The sequence below is a fragment of the Euleptes europaea genome, chromosome 10 (genome assembly GCF_029931775.1).
Source record: "Euleptes europaea isolate rEulEur1 chromosome 10, rEulEur1.hap1, whole genome shotgun sequence".
In the NCBI taxonomy this organism is placed as follows: domain Eukaryota; kingdom Metazoa; phylum Chordata; class Lepidosauria; order Squamata; family Sphaerodactylidae; genus Euleptes; species Euleptes europaea.
Genome location: NC_079321.1, coordinates 66,518,124 through 66,537,415, shown reverse-complemented (window position 1 = coordinate 66,537,415; position 19,292 = coordinate 66,518,124). Strand labels below are relative to the sequence as shown.

General features: G+C 40.1%; 1 protein-coding gene across 3 annotated transcripts in view; it reads left to right on the top strand.

Annotated features, from left to right (window-relative positions):
* The first annotated feature begins 218 nt into the window (after window positions 1–218).
* The window catches only part of FYN (FYN proto-oncogene, Src family tyrosine kinase), an 86,252-nt gene continuing 67,178 nt past the window's right edge, over window positions 219–19,292 (top strand). For all 3 annotated transcript variants that reach the window (XM_056856086.1, XM_056856085.1, XM_056856084.1), the window contains exon 1: window positions 219–279. The gene's annotated coding sequence lies outside the window, so the exon portion shown is untranslated. The remainder of the gene's footprint in view (window positions 280–19,292) is intronic.

Here is a 19,292-nt window from a genome sequence, read left to right as displayed (position 1 = left end):
AGTATTTGTGCAAGAGAGGCGGCACTAATGCTGTCTCTGTCCTTAGTCCTTTAAACATTGAAAATCAGTATTACACGTATGTGTCATGGCCCAGTTCCATCATAAACATTCAGGGATTGTTGTACCAGGAGATTTAGGCACTGTGTGCCAGTATGGAAGATCACAGTAGAAGTATATGACTGAGTACATCTTTCTTTTTATTGCAGGACCGAGTTTTAAGAAGTACTTGAAAAAATGTGCTGAATAAAAGCTTGCTGTGTTTACTGAGGGGAACTTCTGGTAAGCAGCTCTATGATTTATACATTATGGTTTGGAACCAGTCTAAATGTTCCATCAGCAGAATGAAATTTTATATTTCCCCTCCCCTATTGCAGCCCACTGATCTTGACAAAATGCTGCTCCTGGGGGAATAAGGGACCCTGAGAAATGACAAAAGTCTTCAGCAGAAAGGGGGAATCCATGGAACTGCCAGTATAGTCTGGATCTACCCTATGTCTGTACAGCTGTTCCCTTTACATTGCTTCTCTGTTTTTATTCTAGTTTAATTTCTACCCAGATTAGGAATCTTTAATTTCACACAGCGGTCACTAGTGTGGCAATATTTTCTTCTTTCATCCTTTATTTTCTTTCTTTCGTCAAGATTTTTAGGTTGCAATGAAAAAGCAATCAACCTGAGTCTGGAGGCAAGGAATGCACTTGACAATTAAATTTATTGAATGTCTTCTATTGATTGTGCTGTGATTTTTATGAAGTACTTAAAAGCCTTGGAGCCAAAATCTAAACTGGAGATATAAAGCCTTGCATTAAAAATAAAATTAATTATGCCACCATTAAACTAATACTGCACCTCATACAAAAATGGTCCCACCTAACTATATAAAACGGTACACAGAAACTACTTTGTAACTAGCAGTGTGGGAATTGGCATACCACATCTGTTTCTCATCTCTTATACCCATCTCTCCAAATTGAACTGGTTTTCTTTTGCTACATATGATTTTGGCATGTAGAACTCCTTTAAGATGACCCATTTAAGGATGTTCTGTTTGGAAGATGTGAAGGCTTCCAGTCATTAAATCATTTTTTCCTTTCAGTTTCCTAACTTGCTGACTGAGCAGTGAGTAATTCTTGTTTCAGATTAAAGTCCTGGAAAGATTTCTTTACTTGGGATGACAGAGGTTTGGGAATACCATGAACTACCACTATATAATAAACAGTTTGCTGGAAAAGTGAAGGAGAGGAGAAAGAAAATGTATGACCCACAAGTGTGAGGTCCTCCAAGAGTGATTTATATAGCTATTGTGTCTGAATCAAGCTAGAGTATTGATTTGGAAGATGTTTCATTGAAATAAATGAAGGCTTTTAGGGTGCTAGTGCTTCATCTCAGTTCAGTGAACTGTGCATGTCAGGAGCCAAGAAAACAAGCTACTCAGAAGTAAGCAATGAGAAATTTCTAGTTGTTCTCATAGCCGTTTCTTTATTCGTTAACAGTAATTGGAAGTTAGATGAGTAACTTCCTAGTTTTTGTTTCTTTAAGGGCATCTAGGTTCCCTGTGCTTTTTTTTATCTGATGTGTTGTCTTTCTACAAGTCTGGGATGGGTGTGTGTTCTGCCAACTAAGTGTTCTTTGTTGTTTTTCTTCTGATTGTATTCAATGATGCTTGTTTGTCTCCTGACTCAGAGAGGCAGTGAAGGCAAATTTGAGTGCCCCTTATTGTCGAAGGCTTTCACGGTCAGAGTTCATTGGTTCTTGTAGGTTATCCGGGTTGTGTAACCGTGGTCTTCCAAGACCACGGTTACACAACCCGGATAACCTACAAGAACCAATTGAGTGCCCCTTCCTTGAACATGTTTGCTTTTTCTATAATCAACTGACCTGTTATCTCCTAATATCTGTCAGTGTTGGGATCAAGATAATTGTGCATTTGTTACATTGAAGAGGGGCATCTTTATTGACTAAAATTAATATAGGTAGAAGAAGCTGTTCCTTAGTGAGCACCTGGAGCTGAAATTGGCATCTGCCTCTTTTAATGGTTTATTTTTGACAGCCAAATTGGGCATGTATTTATTCACATACTTGCCTATTCATGTGTAAAATAGGAGGAGCTAATTTTTAAAGTTGGGATGACAAAGGAAATGTTGCACCTTCTCCTATTTACCTTGCTGAGCTCCATTGCTTTAAAGCATTTTTCATCCATTCTGGCTCCTTTTTATTATCAGCTAGGCTTCAAATGATGTAGCATCGTGTGATAAGGAAAGGGAGGAGGGGAGATTTTATTTCCGCCACCCATGCTTTCTAGTTTCTGTTAATAATAGGTCACATTCCTCTTCTTTATACATGAACAGGTAGACACATGAACACATATACATGCATCCTCCCCTCACATGTAGCTTGGCCTCTAAGTGAGTGGATGCAGAACAGCTGATGTACACTTTGGATGGGAGAAGTTGGGAAATCATGCTGCACCCAGTGATATTATTAAGAATGCCATGGAGTTCTAGGTCCCCTCCTGAATTCACCTCATCCCCTCTCCTCCACCCCATCAGAGCTTATCTGTCCTCTTGATGGAGAACAATGTGGTGGCAGCGAGAAGTAACCAAGAGCAGAGAAAATTGTTGCAGCGTCACCCTTCCATCTTTTTTTTTGCATCCACCCCTTCAGTGTATTATGGGAATTGTTCTTCTCAGAATACTTCACATGCACCAGATGCCTCCAGTTCTTCTTCTGTCCCAAATGCATTCTGGAAACTATAGTTACTAGAATGTATAACATTACTTATCAGGTGTCATGGGTACTAGAATTCTAAGAAAGCACTCAGGAGTAAGGAAGAGAGGGAATAAAGAAATGGAGGAATAGCTGCAAGGATTTTTTCTTCTCGGTCATTGCCGTCACTCCCAAGGAAGATAAATTAAGGTGGAGAAGGAAGTGGTTAATGTTTCTTTGGCTCAGTGAGCTGGAGAGAAATTCAGCTGGGAGATGCTAAAACCCTTACTCTAAGCTAGAGGAGTAAAAAGATTGTAAGCACTTCTACTAAAGAGCAGTCAAGAAACTGTTCATAATTGAGCTTTGGCCATGTGCTATTATACTGCGTAAGGTTTATGGCTGGACCAGTCACATGATTGTATGTGACTCTATTTATGTACAATGTAAGGCTTGGATCCAGAATAACATTTCTATGGGTTCAAGGACCTTCTTTCCCCTCCTGTGGCAGTCCAAAATCCTGCCATAGGAGGTGAAATTGTTCATCACAGTTGGAAGTGCTTAAGCTTGTGGAAACATTAGTCTGGATCCAACCCTATAAATTTATAATGCTTGTAAATCAGATTTAAACAATAACTGTATGTCACTGAATACAAAAATTAGTTGGTGTTGTAGTTACTTTCTAATCCTATAATAATAATTAGAATATGACAAGCACAAGGAGGGAAAATGCCACTCTTCCCTCTTCTGGTGGTCCCTGTGATTCCTGCTGTGATAACCCCCCACCCACAAACACATACACACAAACACAGGTGCTAGGCTGGACTTGAAACTCACACTTTGCTCACCATGCCTCCATCAGCTGGCCAGTGGTAGTAGAGGAAACTTGGAGCAGATAGTATGCAGGACAGGCTTTGCACTCTAAGCCCTCCCCCATACTACCATCACCACCAGCAGCAGCTGATCAGGAGTCTCAGCTTAGAGCAGAAAGCCCATCCTGCATACTTTCTGCACCATTTTCTTCCTTCCCCACCACTGCTTGTGGCAGACTTGGGAGAGAAAATTGTGTCAGGCATCCTTGACTGTGCTTCCCCGCTGTGCCACCACTACCCTATCTCCCTCTTATGCGTGCACATGCTGCTTTTTCATGTTTTAAAAACAAATTCCCCCCCCCCAACACACACTTCAGATTTTTCTACCAACCCTAGGGATTCCCCCTGGTTTGTAGAATACCCCCTAACTGTACATGGCCCCGCTGTGTGGAGTTTTGAGACCACATTCAGATTTGCACATACAGATAATATTTTGTTCTTTGTCTTATAACTGGTATGCATAATTGTCAGAATATGTCTTATGCTGTTCTGTAATACAACTTAAAGTCTCTGGAATAAACACATTAAAGGCAGCATAGATCCAGTTCATACCAGTAAGGCATACCAATTAATTGTGGTATTTATTTTAAATACTTTATGATGTGTCTTATGTTTTCAACTTTACAGCCCAGTGGTGGTAGTGGGGAATTTTTGGAAAATGGCTTCTAGTGCAGCTTGCTGAAGGACTAGCTGCTCCTGTTGCTGGGGGCCACTTACCCAGATGAGAAAAAGAATCCAGGACCATTAGCAGGAGACATTTTGAGGAGGAAGCAGAGGCAGTGGGGACGTTAACAGAGCACTGTGGAGGTGTATGGCTGCAGAGTAGCTAACAGTGCTTCCAACAAGCCTGTGAGGTCATTACCCCTCTCCATACTACTCATTGCTAGTCACTCAGCAGCTATGTATCAGTTCCAGTGCCTCTGCTTTTCAGTAAAAGTGCTGGATCCCTCTCCCATTTAGTAGTGTTCATTAGCAGTGTTTTTAGTCCTCCAGTGAGTGGTGTACATACATTTTGTGCTATATAAACTGCTGTTTACCTTCTACCATCCTGGATAATCTCTTTTGTATATGAATTATGAAAACAGAGTTTGACTTTTTTTTAAACTCTCAGTAGAGATGACAGTATGTTTTGTAAGACTTTTCATCAGGCTACTGTGTTCAAACTGGGGGGGAAAGATCTGGGAAAAGGCTGACCAGTGACAAAGTGAATAGTGATGATTATATGCTGACTTTTGGGGGAGGGGAGTGTTTGCAAAGGGCGTAGTGTCCTTTTGAAAAATGACCAAACAGCTGTTCTGGGTACATCTAGCAGTCAGAAATAGGCACTATTGCTTTGTTGTCTCATTTTTCAAGGGGTTAGCTTTATTTGGGAGAGTTACTGCAGATAGTGAATCATGTGTCTTCCTAAGGAAGATCCTGTAACAGAGTGGAATATTCGGTCTACTTGCTTGCATCACAAGACTATAAAGCTTCTCTATAGTGATGATGTAAAACTTTTATTGATGCCATTTCAAAGGAGGATTTGCATTCTGTCCTTCTAATGCCCAATTAATTGATTTAATCACTATTTAATTAAGTAGTATTTATTATAGTAATTTCTTCTCCAAGGAGCATACACTTTATATCTTAACTCTCTCCTTATCAGAAAAGTATGTTCCATAATAACTTTCTTAGCCATAAAATAAATGACCAGCAGCCAGTTTTTAAAATAAATATGTTTGGGAAGGCAGGCTAGTAAATAAAAATGTGTTTAGGGGAGTTAGGAACTTTTAGGCATGAGCCAAAGGACAAGCACCTAGCAGATCTTAGCCTGTGGCTCTTAGGTCACGGATTATAGCCTAATGACTTGGCCCAATGGATTAGCCTGGTGGACATCAACCCAAGATGTCTTATTTACTTTTTGCTTTTTTACAATACTATTTTATATAATTTGTATATTTTTGTAAGCTGCATTGGGTTCCAATCAGGCAGAGAAGTAGAATAAAAATATACTAAATAAATGAAATAAACCAATGATATTCAAAATTAAGCACTACTTATTTATCTAAAACATTTTAATACTGCCTTTCCCCCCCAAATAGAGTCCCCAAGGTGGTGAACATGAAAACATTAAAACAGCATTTAAAATAGTATATGAAATAATTCACTAAAAACATATAACCACATAAACACACAACACCAAAACTAGGGAGGAGGGCCAATAATAGTTATTGGGGGTATGCCAAACAAGACAAAAAAAGTCTTCACCCGCTGGTGGAAGACAACAATAGGAGACAACATATAACTCTCCCAGGGGAGGGAGTTCCAAAGTTTTGGCACCACAGCCAAGAAGGCCCTTTCTTGGGTTGCCTCCCATCTAGCCTCAGATAGTGGGGGCACCCAAAACAGGTTCTTTGAAGATGACCAGAGTGGACAGGTAGGTTCTTATGGAAGGACTTGGTTCTTAAGGTATACCGGCCCCCAATCAATATTGGGCTTTAAAGGTCAATATCAGCACCTTGAATTGAGTCCAGAAGCAAACTGGGACACAGTGTAGATCGAACAAGATTTGAATGATATTGTCCCTATGACTCACTCCAGTCAGCACTCTGGCCACAGCATTCTGTACCAATTGTAACTTCTGGACAGTCTTCAAGGGCAGCTTCACATCGATCTCATTGCAGTAACTTTATCTACTTTGTTCAGTCAAGGTCATTCTCAGTAACAGGCCTAGAACTTTGTCAGTTCATTTGGCACCTTCCTTACAATTTTCTAGATGCTGTTTGTTTCGTATAACCTTTGGTAGGTGAGCACAATGTATATAATTTGATCATGGGCATTTGAAATTACTCTCCTGTCAGTTTTCTATTGGCCACATATTAAATAGTTTGATGCAGGCTGGAAGACAACACAAGACACAGTTCTTAACACAAGGTTCTATTCCTCTGTCCTTCTTATAGCCCCTGCTCTACATTCCCCTCCATTGTTCTTTCTTTCTCATGTTCCTTTCAGTATCGAGGACTCTGTCAGCCTAGCAATAGACTATGGTCTTCTTAATGAGAAAACATACAACTATTAAAACACAACACAGCAGCAGAGAAAAAAGGCAAGCAACTTGTTTCTTTTCTCTACCAGGGATAACAGCAGTGTGGTCTGTGTGTATACTCTTAAGTGAGCCTTCAAGAACTCATTGCTGTTTACCCCTAAAGGCCTGTATGGGAGGGGCCTCACTAGGGATGCTGCTCTGGTAGGGAGGCCCCCTGACAATCTGTCACTTTGCCTGCTGGCACTTCAAAGGCTGTCCGGGGGGGAGGGGGGGCAGGTGACATCACTTCTGGCAAAATCCAGAAATAATAATAATATGTATTATTCAGACCACTTGCACTGAATAACTATCAGTATATTCTATCTAGATATATAATACATGTTTTAAAATTAATACATCATAAAATACACACCAGCATTACTGAGGGTGCAACTGTGGATCTTTCAACATCTTTAATTATATTTACAAGATGTTATGGTTTGGGACAATTTGGACTTCAGCCACAATGCTGGGTGGGAAACATTACAACCCCTACTCACCACACCTCAGAGGTTACTGCTCCAAGCATTGGAGAATATGGAAATAGCTATACTTTGCAAGTGACTCAAGTAATACGTATTATGTCAAATTTGGATGATGAGTATATACATATGTTTCCTGGGTTTCTTAGAGCTGGCTGCCAGTGCGGGGGGACATGTTCTTTGGAGTAGGCATCCTAAATAAGGCCATACTTTTACAAATTTTTTCTTACCAGAAGTGAGAAAACACACTATGTAATTATGTCAAATGTATCTTTATGTGATTTCTGATGTATTTCTTGTGTGATCTTTGTGCCACTGTTAAAACAGCTAAAATAAATGGGAATTATTTGCTTTCTAGTAGATAAAAAGGAACGTATTTTTTTCTTGTAGCAAAAATTAGCTTGAAAACTAGTGGCAATATGTGCTTGTGACTGTGATCATAATTTATTCATTATGCATCAATCAGACCAGAGTTTGGGGGTGTGAAATGAAAGGGGAAGGGCCGTGGCTCAGTGGAAGAGCACCTGCATGGCATGCAGAAGGCCCCAGGTTCAATCCCCAGCATCTCCAGTTAAAAAAGATCAGGCATTATAGGATGCAAAAAGACCTTTCTCCCTGAGACCCCAGAGATCTGCTGCTAGTCTGAGTAGACAATACTGATCTTGATGGACCAAGGGCCTGATTCAGTATGAGGCAGCTTCATGTGTGTCAGTTCAGAAAAGTCAATTGAGCTGAGCAGGGAGGAAGGAGACAATTAAAAGGCTCAGTTATGATAGAGTTCTTAAAAACATATTAGAATCCTAGGAAAAGATTTTAATCCGGAGAAAGTTTATGGTATACTTTTCAACTAGTGGTTAATTGGTACTTAGTTGCTGAATCGAAACAATGACATATCACACCTGCCTTAATTAAAACCTAGGCAAGCCTCTAAAACTGATTCTGGTTTCCATTTGCCTTAAGCTTGTCACTATTTGTTCCATCCTCTACATGCTTCTAGTAAATTATACATGTGAGTTTAATATATAATTTTGGAATCATACATTTTATGGGCTTAACTCACCCCATGGGGTATCATAAGACCTCTTGGTCCCTATAAAGTTCTGTTTGACCTATGGAGGGTGTCTAAGCAGTCACATGAACCCTCTGGTGTTTGGGAGATGGTACGTTTTAAAAGGTCGTAATGTCTCGGCCGGTTTCACTCCTCTTTTTAAGGCTGAAAGCCTGTTTTCCCATAATGACTTTACAGCATTTCACTATATTTTATTTATATATTTATGAAAATATGATCAACCAGCCAGAGTGGTGTAGTGGTTAAGAGTGGTGGTTTGGAGCTGTGGACTCTGATCTGGAGAGCCGGGTTTGATTCCCCGCTCCTCCACATGAGCGGCGGAGGCTAATCTGGTGAACTGGATTTGTTTCCTCACTCCTACTCATGAAGTCAGCTGGGTGACCTTGGGCAAGTTACAGTTCTATTAAGAGTTCTCTCAGCCTCACCTACCTCACAGGGTGTCTGATGTGGGGAGGGGAAGGGAAGGTGATTGTAAGCTGGCTTGAGTCTCCCTGAAGTGGTAGAGAAAGTTGGCATATAAAAACCAACTTCTTCTTTTGATTTAAGAAAATTAATAAACATTGCATTAAAAATACCAGTAAAAAATTCAGCCCCAGAGACTAAATACAATAGAATTATTGGCTAGTATGCCAACAGAAGGCAAAACCAGCAACAGAAAAAGAATCCTTCTGACCATCCCAAATGCCCCCCTAAAGAGCACTGTTTTACCTGGTACCTAAATATTAGTAGGCAAGAAGTGAGCCTTGCTTCCTTTGTGAGGGATCTCCATCGTTTCATTATTACTGTTGAGAAGGCCTTACCCCTTGCAGCCTGACAGCCAGCCACCACTTTCCTAATGGTTGAAGGTACACTAAGAAAGGATTCTAGGGAAGATCTTAACATATGGGAATAGGTAATCTTTTATATAAACTTCTCATGGTAGAAACAATATTGCAAGGCAATCCGGGCTAGAATTTTATTTAAAGGCAAGGGGAATGTTCAGAAGGCAGAGAAGAGAGTATGTTAGTAGAATAGGCAAGAGTTCATCAGGGGAAGAAGGGAATAGATGCAGTTTGCAACTCAAGAAAGAAGGCTAGGAGCAAGTAGCATGGCTATCTTATTCTGTACCTATTTATTTCTTATTTTATTTACGTTATTTGTAGTCTGCCTTTCTTATAGGGACTCAAGGCAGATTACATGTAGTTAGCATTATTTTTAATTGTACGGCCCTGGTCTGTTGGATAAATAAAGCTAAGAATCTAAAATAAGGAAATATACATTCCACTTTATCTTTAAATATAGCTATCAGTTATGGGATGCTATCAACTCTACTTCTGGGAGAAATTGGGTCCGTATGTAGAGATGATTCCACAGGACAATTAGTACTTTCCACAAGTTTCTTTGGCTGCAGTGAGAACATTTGAAACATTTGCAGAGCAACCATGTGGACCTCCAGTTCTACCTTTGTCAAGCATTGCACCATGGAAGCTGATGCTGCAAAAGAAGCAGAAGCTGGAAAGAAGTAGGATCATAGTGTCATTGAGAGCATCACACCCACCTTCCTCAAGAGGTTAAATTAGCTCAGTAATAATCTCCCATGTGGGACTGCACAGAGACTATGATGATGAAAACTTTGTTGCAGTTACCTGCAACTGTTGTTCATTGGCTGGTCTTCTGTGCAAGTCAGACATCCCTACCTCCTGCCCTGCTATGAGCTCTCAGGTTTTTAATTTCCTTGAAGCAGGCTTATACAGGTGCAGTACCAGTTCTGGCTTCAGCTGATCTCCCCACAAGTCTGGACTTACCCTGCTGATTCTCACTGAGCAGGGTCTGGAGCTGGCTCTAGCAGGCAAGGGTTGTGACCTTGCAAACCAGTTCATCCAGCAAGGGTGTCTTTCCAGGCCCCAGCTTAAGTAGACTGGGATGTAATTGAGCCTAGCTGTATTGCTGGTAGGTGTTGGCGTTCCCAAGGTGGCTCTGCACACTGGTCAGGATCCTGCAAGGACTCACCCTCAGTGCACTGCTGTTTCCTGGTGTCGCATGCAGCCAGCCTGGCACTTCAACCTTCTTTGTGCCACTTTGGCCTGGGCCCTCTACTGCCTGCCTTCCTGCATATTGGAAGAGGGTCCTGGGTGGCTACAGGGCTGGGCTCAAGTCTTGCATGCCAGAGGCCTGAAGACTACCTCTGGGGCTGATGGAGATGTTTCCTTCTTAGGCTCTGGCAGGGCAGCCTCTGGTGCTGAGGAGGTGTCATCTGCAAGTAGCTCTGCAGTGCTTGGCCCTTCCTGGTCCCTCTGGTCCTCTCCTTGGGATTCTGAGTCAGAATCATGGAGTATGCTGGAAGGGGTCATGAAATCAATAAAAAATAATGACAATACCCATGTGTGACTGCACAGAAGACCATTCGATGAACAACTATTACAGGTAAGTGCAACTTTGTTTTCTTAATTTTCCCTATGTTATGAGATGGCTTGGTTTTAAAGCTGAGTCTGCACCTGCAGCTATGCCAACCCTGTTGTTGGAAAAACCATCCTCTTCCCTCCTCCCCCAGTTTGGGATGATGTGACACTGGAGAGCCCAGTATTGATACTACTCCTGAAGCAGAGCAGACATGAACACACTTGAAGCCACCTTTTACTGAACCAAACCATTGCTCCATCAAGTTCAGTAGTGTCTAGTCAGACTGGCAGCAGCTCTCCAGAGTCTCAGGGAGGGGTCTTTCACATCACCTACAACCTGGTCCTTAGTACTGGAAAGGCAGGGGATTGAACCAGGGACCGTCTGCATACCAAGCAGATGCTCTTCCTCTGAGCCACTGCCTCTCCCCTTCCCATCATGATCACGAGTTGCAGTGCACATCTCTTATGTCTCATGTGAAGCCAAGTGAAAACACATGGACTGATTCTTCACCTAGCATGCATCTTGTGTGCAAATCTATGAGTCGTACAACATTTCTACAAGTATTTGCCCAGTTCTTAATCATTGGCCTGAATACATTGTATATGTGTGACAACTTGAAAAGCTTCTTACAAAATAGAATGGCTCCAAATTTGTATTTTAAGGGGACAGAATGTGATGAGGATTCTTCAAGTTGCTGCAAAAAAAAGATTTTTATCCTCCAAAACCCAAATATAGCTTCCATTTAATATCCTTAGAAGTGGCTTGATTTTCAAAAGCCTATAATTTTAAGGGCTTTTTCTTCATTCTTTAATCTTCAGGGTAATTATGTCATGCTAGATAAATAAGAAGCCAAGACATCCATTTCCAAGTAGTTTTCTTCCAAATGCCATAACAACAAAAAAGAACCTATTTTTTTCAGAAGTGGGTTGATGTAATTCCAGACATTTATTATTTCACAACTGACAAGTGCTTTATTGGTGGTTCCTTATATATGTATAATTGTTTTCTTGTAAGGATAGAAGTAAATATTTTAAATTATTATCCACCTCAAGCCAACAGGACACAGCTGATATAAATTTCAATAAATGACCAGTTTTAAAAAAAAACTTTCCAAGGGTGCCTGTCGGGAATAAAGGTAGAGTATAAATGAAGTGAATACATAAATAAATATGTTATGTATTAGCTAATAGTATTATCTAAATCTTTCATCCTTCTTGTTTTAGTTGATTATGTCCCAGTGCACTTTGGTTTTGATAAAACCTCTCTATCATTTATCAACAATAATGACAATTTCAGTAAGAAGACATTTCAGATTCAGGGGGATCTTGGTTTCAGGTGGACCCTGTCTTTGGCTGAGTCAGACATTACTATGTTAAAAGAGTGCCACTCTGTACGTCTTAGTCCCAAACTTGCTTTCTCTGTTAGCATTAGAACATAGCATATACCCAGGGATTTTTATTTAATAATAGCCACATTCCAAACGTTTGCATACTTATTATCTCAGGAACATCCAACTAGAGTTGCTGTCCCTATTTGGCAAAAAGAGGGGCTAAGGCTAAGAAATGGGGACATTTTCAGATAGGCATGCATAGTACAGTGTTGCCAGCCAACACTGGCTGGCAATTGGTGAGAGAATGGGGGGATATGAGGGCACCCTCCAGGGTGGTGGGAACATAGAAGCACCATTAGCGCCAGTGTTACATCACTTCTAGGGGAAACCCGGAAGTGACATGACTTACTCTAAGAATTGCTGAAAACGTTATGGTAAAAGCATAGAATTTCCATTGATTCCTAGGATGGCATGACATCACTTCCAGGTTTCCCCCAGAAGTGACATAATGCTGTTGTGCAACATCTTATTTTTTTGTTCCTCTCCGACTCCTCCCAGGCAACAGGAGCTGGGGAGTAGAAGATCTCCTGTCCCCACTAGGCAGATGGCAAGCCTACCATAGGATCATATTGTAAATCTTACTGAGTACATTAGGGTTTACTTCCAGTAGGAATGGGAATAGAAGAAATAAAAATCAATGGGTTGGATGCTACCATCTATAGGCAAAAGGTGTGTGCAGAAGTGGATTGGCCTTCCCTGTTGTGACTCCAAAACTATGGAACTCCCTCCCCAGGGAGATTCATATGTCTCCCTCTATTGTTGTCTTCCGCCAGTGGGTGAAGACTTTTTTTGTTTGGTTTGCTATTCCTATCGTAACGGTTATTGGCCCTCCTCCCTGGTTGTGTTGTTCTGTGCGTTTGTGTGTTTATGTTTTATTGCTCAAATGTTTTATATATACTTTATTTTAAATGCTGTTTTAATGTCTCAAATGTTTTACTGTTTTGATGTTCACCATCTTGGGGACCCTGTCTGGGTAGAAAGGTGGCATAGAAAAGTTTTAAATAAATAAATTGTCTCTGTCTTTCCCACTAGCTCCCTGCATACCTGGAAGAGCTTTTGTAAAGGGCCAAGAAACCCCTCCTGAATAAAGTGCCATTCATTTTAGGTGATGCAAATGAAATTTCCCCTGCTACTTCTGCGCTAGCCTGATTTCCTCCTCCTTCTTTAGCCCCTGTGCTGCATGACATTTTGGTCATGAGGCTTCTCAGACTGCAGCAAGCAGCTCTTTTCAGGACACATAGAGGAAGAGATTAGGCAGGCAAGATCGTGTTCTGTGAACTCATTCTACTCACAGAAGAAGCATTATCCTATGCTAAAATCTGGATTTTGAAAAACCCATGTTTTTAAAAAATAGTGATTTATTGTATATTTATGGCAAAATATTCCCAAACTTTTTTGCAGAATTGGCATTGTTTTCTTCTCTTTGCAATAAAGTGAAATTTATTCAGGAACAAGGTATTTTTTCACAAAAGTGTTGGTTTGTTCCATTTCCTTACCAAACTTAGTTTTTACACAGATACCGAATTTTGATCTATATAAAAATGACAGCAGTGATCCCTTGACAGCTGTGGATATGGGTCTACTGTTCAGGATCATTGTACTTTATAGGTATTTCATTAAAAGAGTGCAACAGAGGATGTCTGTCTGTATGCAAACACATGTGCTGCTCTGTTTTTTCATCAGTAGTTTGATTGCTTTAAACCCCATGGGTAATTAGCATGATCATCAGTTTTCTACGTGTGGATAATCAAATTAAATGCCACTGGCATTGGGAAAAAGTCAAATGAGGTTTTGCTACCTATTTAGTGATCCAAATAGTGTTAGAAAGTGTGTGTGTGTGTGCGTGTACTTATGCATTACCTCCAAAATATGGCTTATTCTCTTTTCTGTGTTCTATAATCTGTTATACTGCCTTATATTTTTGCAAGTGGTTGCAAATATTCAGTATAATGTGCATCAAAACACATTCTTTTTGCTGCTACAGATACAAGCCTGATTCATGCATTCGTGGAACTCACGCTGCTTCTCCCTTTTCCATACCCCAGAGTGTACGTGTGTGTGTGCGCGCGCACGTGCAGACATATACAAAGCTGCCTTATACGGAGTCTGACCATTGGTCTGTCAATGTCAGTATTGTCTACTCTCCTGGGAGGTGACTTCCCAGGGTCTCAGGCATAGATCTTTCACATCACCTGCCATATGATACTTTTAACTGGAGATGCTGGTAACTGAACTTGGGAACTTCTGCATGCAACATTGATGCTTTACCACAAAGCCATGGTATCACCCCAAAGAGTAAAGTGAGAAAACTCCTTCCGCCACCCACCTACTCTGGTATACTCAGGTAACTAGGGATAGGAAAGGGTAAGATCTTTTCTGTCATTTTGCTCTGAGCTTTGGAGAAGGACAGGAACAGTAAAAGTCACTCTTGCTTCTTCTCCCCTGCCCCAGTGCCTTTTGTTGGGAAAGAAATATTAAGGAGAGCTCTGCAACTACTGGCCTTTTCCAAAACCCAGTGTAACATTGTAGAAAAGGTTCATTTCCTCTGTGCCCCCCACACATGCCAGAGAACTCCCAAGATAATAAAAAAAATCTCATATTATTTTATTTTGGTCTGAGTTTCAGAGAAAGAAATAGTAGAACAAGTTTCTCTTCTGCTTCTGCGTTAGTTCCGTAGATGCACCAAAGAAGAAAAGACTAAATAATCATAAATAAAACATAAACTTGTTTACCCATAATATGAGAAGCATCTACAGGAATTATGTACATTCTAGATGGTCAGTCCCACATCGAATCGTTCCACGTCTGCTGGTCCCATGACATTCTGTATTTCATATGTTACCAGAGAAGTGTGAGATTAACCATAGTGAAGCAGCCATGTCTGTGGTAGGAATTGAGCCTAGCAAGCACTTTGTTTTAAAATTTCATTCTATAATAATGGTTGAAGTTGATCTACAGATGTGTACTATTGTATAAATGCATACAAAGAATGGAAGAACACTAACTAGAGATACAAATGAAGTTAGCATATGCAGATATTTCTTTTGCTGTTTAATAGGTAACTACATGAACTTAATGATATCTCTGCCACTCTGAAGAATATCATGGAAGATTACAGGAGTTTTATTTTATATTACTTGCCATAATATGCTAGTGGGGCATAATGCACTTAAAATATATTTTTAATTACTTGATTTAAAATATTTATATGCCTGTCTTTCTCTTGAGCATCTCAAGACCCAAGGTGGGTAACAACAATAGAAATTTTTTTCCTACCAATTGGAATACCATCTAAGACAATTGCTAAGTGGCAACGTGTCATTAATAAATTTGTGTGGTATGGGAAGAAACCAAGAATACGATTTGCCGTACTAAAAGATTATAAAAGTAGAGGAGGGTTGGCTATGCCAAATTTGAAGCTATACCATCAGGCAGCCACCCTAGTGGCAATGACAGATTGGATTTTAAGACCTGAAGATCACAAGATTAGACTTGAGAAAGCATGTTTAGAATGGGGATTTCACCACTGGCTATGGCCCGATAAACCGTTGCCAACTCCAAGAGATAAAAATCAGGAGAATTTAACGTTCCAAATGTTAAAAGTGTGGAAGGCATTAAAGAGGACTTTCAGTCCATCTCCACCCGGTTTGATGTCACCGACTGAGGCATATATGGACCTTGCAGGCAGACTCAAAAACAACTTCCTAACCTACAAAGATCTTCTCAAGAAAGATGGGAAAATCAAAACGCTTCAAGAATTGATAGAAGGAAATATTAAATTTCATGGTTCACCTACCAACAAGTCACCCATGCATTAAGAACGGACTATATACAAAAAGGAAAAGAGAGAAAACAAACAGAGTTTGAATAAATGATTACTAAAGCATCGGACCATCTTTCAAAGATATACAAACTGTTACTAACCATAGAAACAGCTCCAGAACAAGTGAAAATCTGTATGATTAAGTGAATACAAAATTTTGGTGAGATGATTCCTATGTGTACGTGGGAGCGAATGTGGAAGGAGGAAATCAAGTTTTCTAGTTCACAAGCTATCAGAGAGAACTGGTATAAAATGTTTTACAGATGGCACTTTGCCCCGAAGGACTTACAAAAAATGTGTAAGTCGAATCAAGCCAATTGTTGGAAATGTTCTGAAACTGAAGGAACTTATTTTCATCAATGGTGGACGTGTATGAAAGCACAAAAATACTGGAAGATGATACATGCAGAATTACAAGTGATGTTTCAGGTAAACTTTAATGTAGAAGCTGAATGCTTCTTGCTTGGAATGACTCCACCTCAAATCAAACCAATTAATAAGGAATTATACCAATTTTCGATGACCGCAGCTAGAACCCTGTTCGCAAGGTACTGGAATGACTAGAAGACACCAGAGTTAACAGAGTGGATTACAAAAATGTTTGAATACACATCTATGGTAAAATTAACTAATTTGCTTCAAAAAAAGATGACAGATGACCATAGAGGGGGCAACCTTCTATGATAGACATGTTTTACCTTAGTATTAGTGCTCGTATGTAAAGAAATAACTGTAGATCAAGATTATAATATTTTAGGTAATTGTCAGCTTCATTGTATAGCAAGTATGATTGAGAGAGAAAGACTATATATTCTGAATAGCGTAGATTAACTAATCGCAAGTTGTCAATGGAATATTATTTTTTGATGTTGTTGATGGGACTCGGTCCAGACATGAGCCCAACTATGTGTCAATGCTTTGCCTCCCCCTTCCCCTACTTTTCTCTTTCTGTACCCAATATAAAAATTTAATTTAAAAAATCAATGCAACGTTGTATGCCATTATTTAAGTTAGTGTATGTATTGTCATAACTTGGTTCTCTCCCCACGTTATAGAGAAAATTATTTATGTATATGAATTCTTGAATAAGTGCTCTTGGACTTGGTTCTGAGCAGGGCTCAAGACCTGGTGAGAGATGTAGAGGTTGTGGCACCATCTGGGAACAGTGGCCACAATGCTATTAAGTTCAGCATTCATGTCAATGGAAAGTTACCACTATTTCAAAAGAGGAAACTTTACAAAAATGAGGGAAAATGCAAAAACAGTCAAATCCCTAGAATATGCTTGGAAGCTATTTAAGACCACACTAATTGAAACCCAGTTAAATGCATTCCCCAGGTTAGGAAAGGCACTGTAAAGTCTAAAAGTATACCTGCATCGTTAACAACACAAGTCAAGAAAGCTATAAAAAGCTATAAAAAAAAGTGGAATGTCTGCCCCAATTAATTAAACACAGTTCCTTGATCACAGACTCTGGCAAAAGAAATGTAAGTTCTTAATTAGGATGCCCCAAAAAAAGAATTTGAGGAGTAGGTTGTTAAAAGCACAAACAATAAGCATTTCTTTAAATGTATCCAGAATAGGAAATCAGCCAGAAAAGCAGTTGGGCCTTTGGTTGACCAATGAATAAAGGAATTGCTAAAGGAAGATGGGAAGTGGCATAGAAGCTCAATGAATCTTTTACTTCTTTGTTCACCGTACCCATGCCACAGCCACTATGTTCAGAAAGGGAGTCTGAAGAACTGAGTCAAATAGAGGTGATGATAGATGAATATCTAGACCTACTGGGGAAATTAAAAACCAATAAGCCTCCAGGCCCTGATGGCATGCACCAAGAGTTGTTAGGGAACTCAAATGTAAGATAGTTGATCTATTAACCTGTTCATGTAAACTATCACTAAATTTAACTGCTGTACTAGAAGACTGGAGAGTAGCAAATGTTACACCAATTTTTAAAAAGGGCTCCAGAGGAGAACCAGGAAATTACAGGCCAGTGAGCCTAATGTCAATTCCAGGCAAATTAACAGAAACTGTAGTCAAAGATAGAATTATTAAGCACATAGAGGGGGGAAAGCATGCTAAGGGAAAATCAGCATGGTTTCTGCAAAGGGAAGTCTTGCCTCACAAACCTTTTTGAGTTCTTTGAAAAAGTGAACAAGCATGTAGACAACAGTGACCCAGTAGACATTATATACTTGGACTTTCAAAAATCTTTTGTCGAGGTACCTCACCAAAGAAACCTGAGTAAGCTTAGCGGTCATGGGATAAGAGAATGGGTTCTCTTATGGACCATACTTCTCTATGGACCCCCTGCTCCATAGAAAAGTACGGTAAAGTTTACTCTTCTCTATGGAGGAGGGGGCGACCCCTTCTAGACACCATAAAATTGGACCCTCTCACCCAATCTTCACCAAACTTCGTGGTTCATGCAAGGAGAGTCCTTTGAAGCTACCCTGAAAATTAGGGGAGTCTACCTCCAAAAATGCCTCCCCCAGAGCTCATTAAAAAACTTCCCATAGGGAAAAGCCTGGGGAAAGCTGAAGCCAAAAAAAGCCGAATACCTATTCGGCTGATTCGGCTATCAGCTATTCAGCGTCGGCTTTATTCCCAGGTTTTGGTATTCGGTAAAACTGAAACCCAAGTATTGCCGAAATGGCTAATTTTAAGTTTATTTTTGGTTCGGGTTTATCACTATGCACAGCCCTAGCAGCTAGTCATGCAATGTACTCTCTGACCTATGCTTCTGCCTGGGCTTTCCGTCTTCTCTGCTATCAGTGTTCTGGGGGTGACCATGGGATCCCTGGTAATAGGCTGCTCTCTTTCATAGATCCCTCAGCAATTTCTGTTTCTGGAGATTTGCTCTTGCTTCTGAGCCTCCTGGGCTTCTCGTCCGGTAGCCAAAGCTGTCTGCAAATCGCCCTCTGACCCCTGGAGGTCAGAGACCTGGGCACCTCAAGGTCTGTCATGGTTCTACCTTCCATGGAATCTACCATTATGGTATCCTCTGATGAGGAATCATCAGGCCCAGTCCTTAAGTAATGTGCAAATGTTGTTACCTTGCATCAAATGTATGACCAAAGCCCCATTTACATACAGAAAGTATGAACATATTTACATATAGAAAGTATGAAGATAGTGCATAACATTGAAGCAGATTAAATTAATTGGCCTTGGTATTTGGCTTTAGTTGGCTTCCACCACTGTGCATAGTATAAAATTGATCTCAACTAGCCAAACTGATATGTTTTATCTTCATTTTAAGAATAAATTTCTTTTCCAGTTTCCATATGTATAACAACACTTTCCATGCATCACTTTAGAATGTTCATGCTGCATTATCGGCTTTTGTAGTTCCTACGGGTTTCAGTTTTTAATAGCTGATTGCTAGGAAAAATTTTCATTGCTTAGTAATAATTTCTCTGAATTCTAGAAACAGGTGTACAGTGAACAGCAAAATTACATACATGGTCCAAAATACTATTCATTCTAAGGACCATTTTCATATATCACAC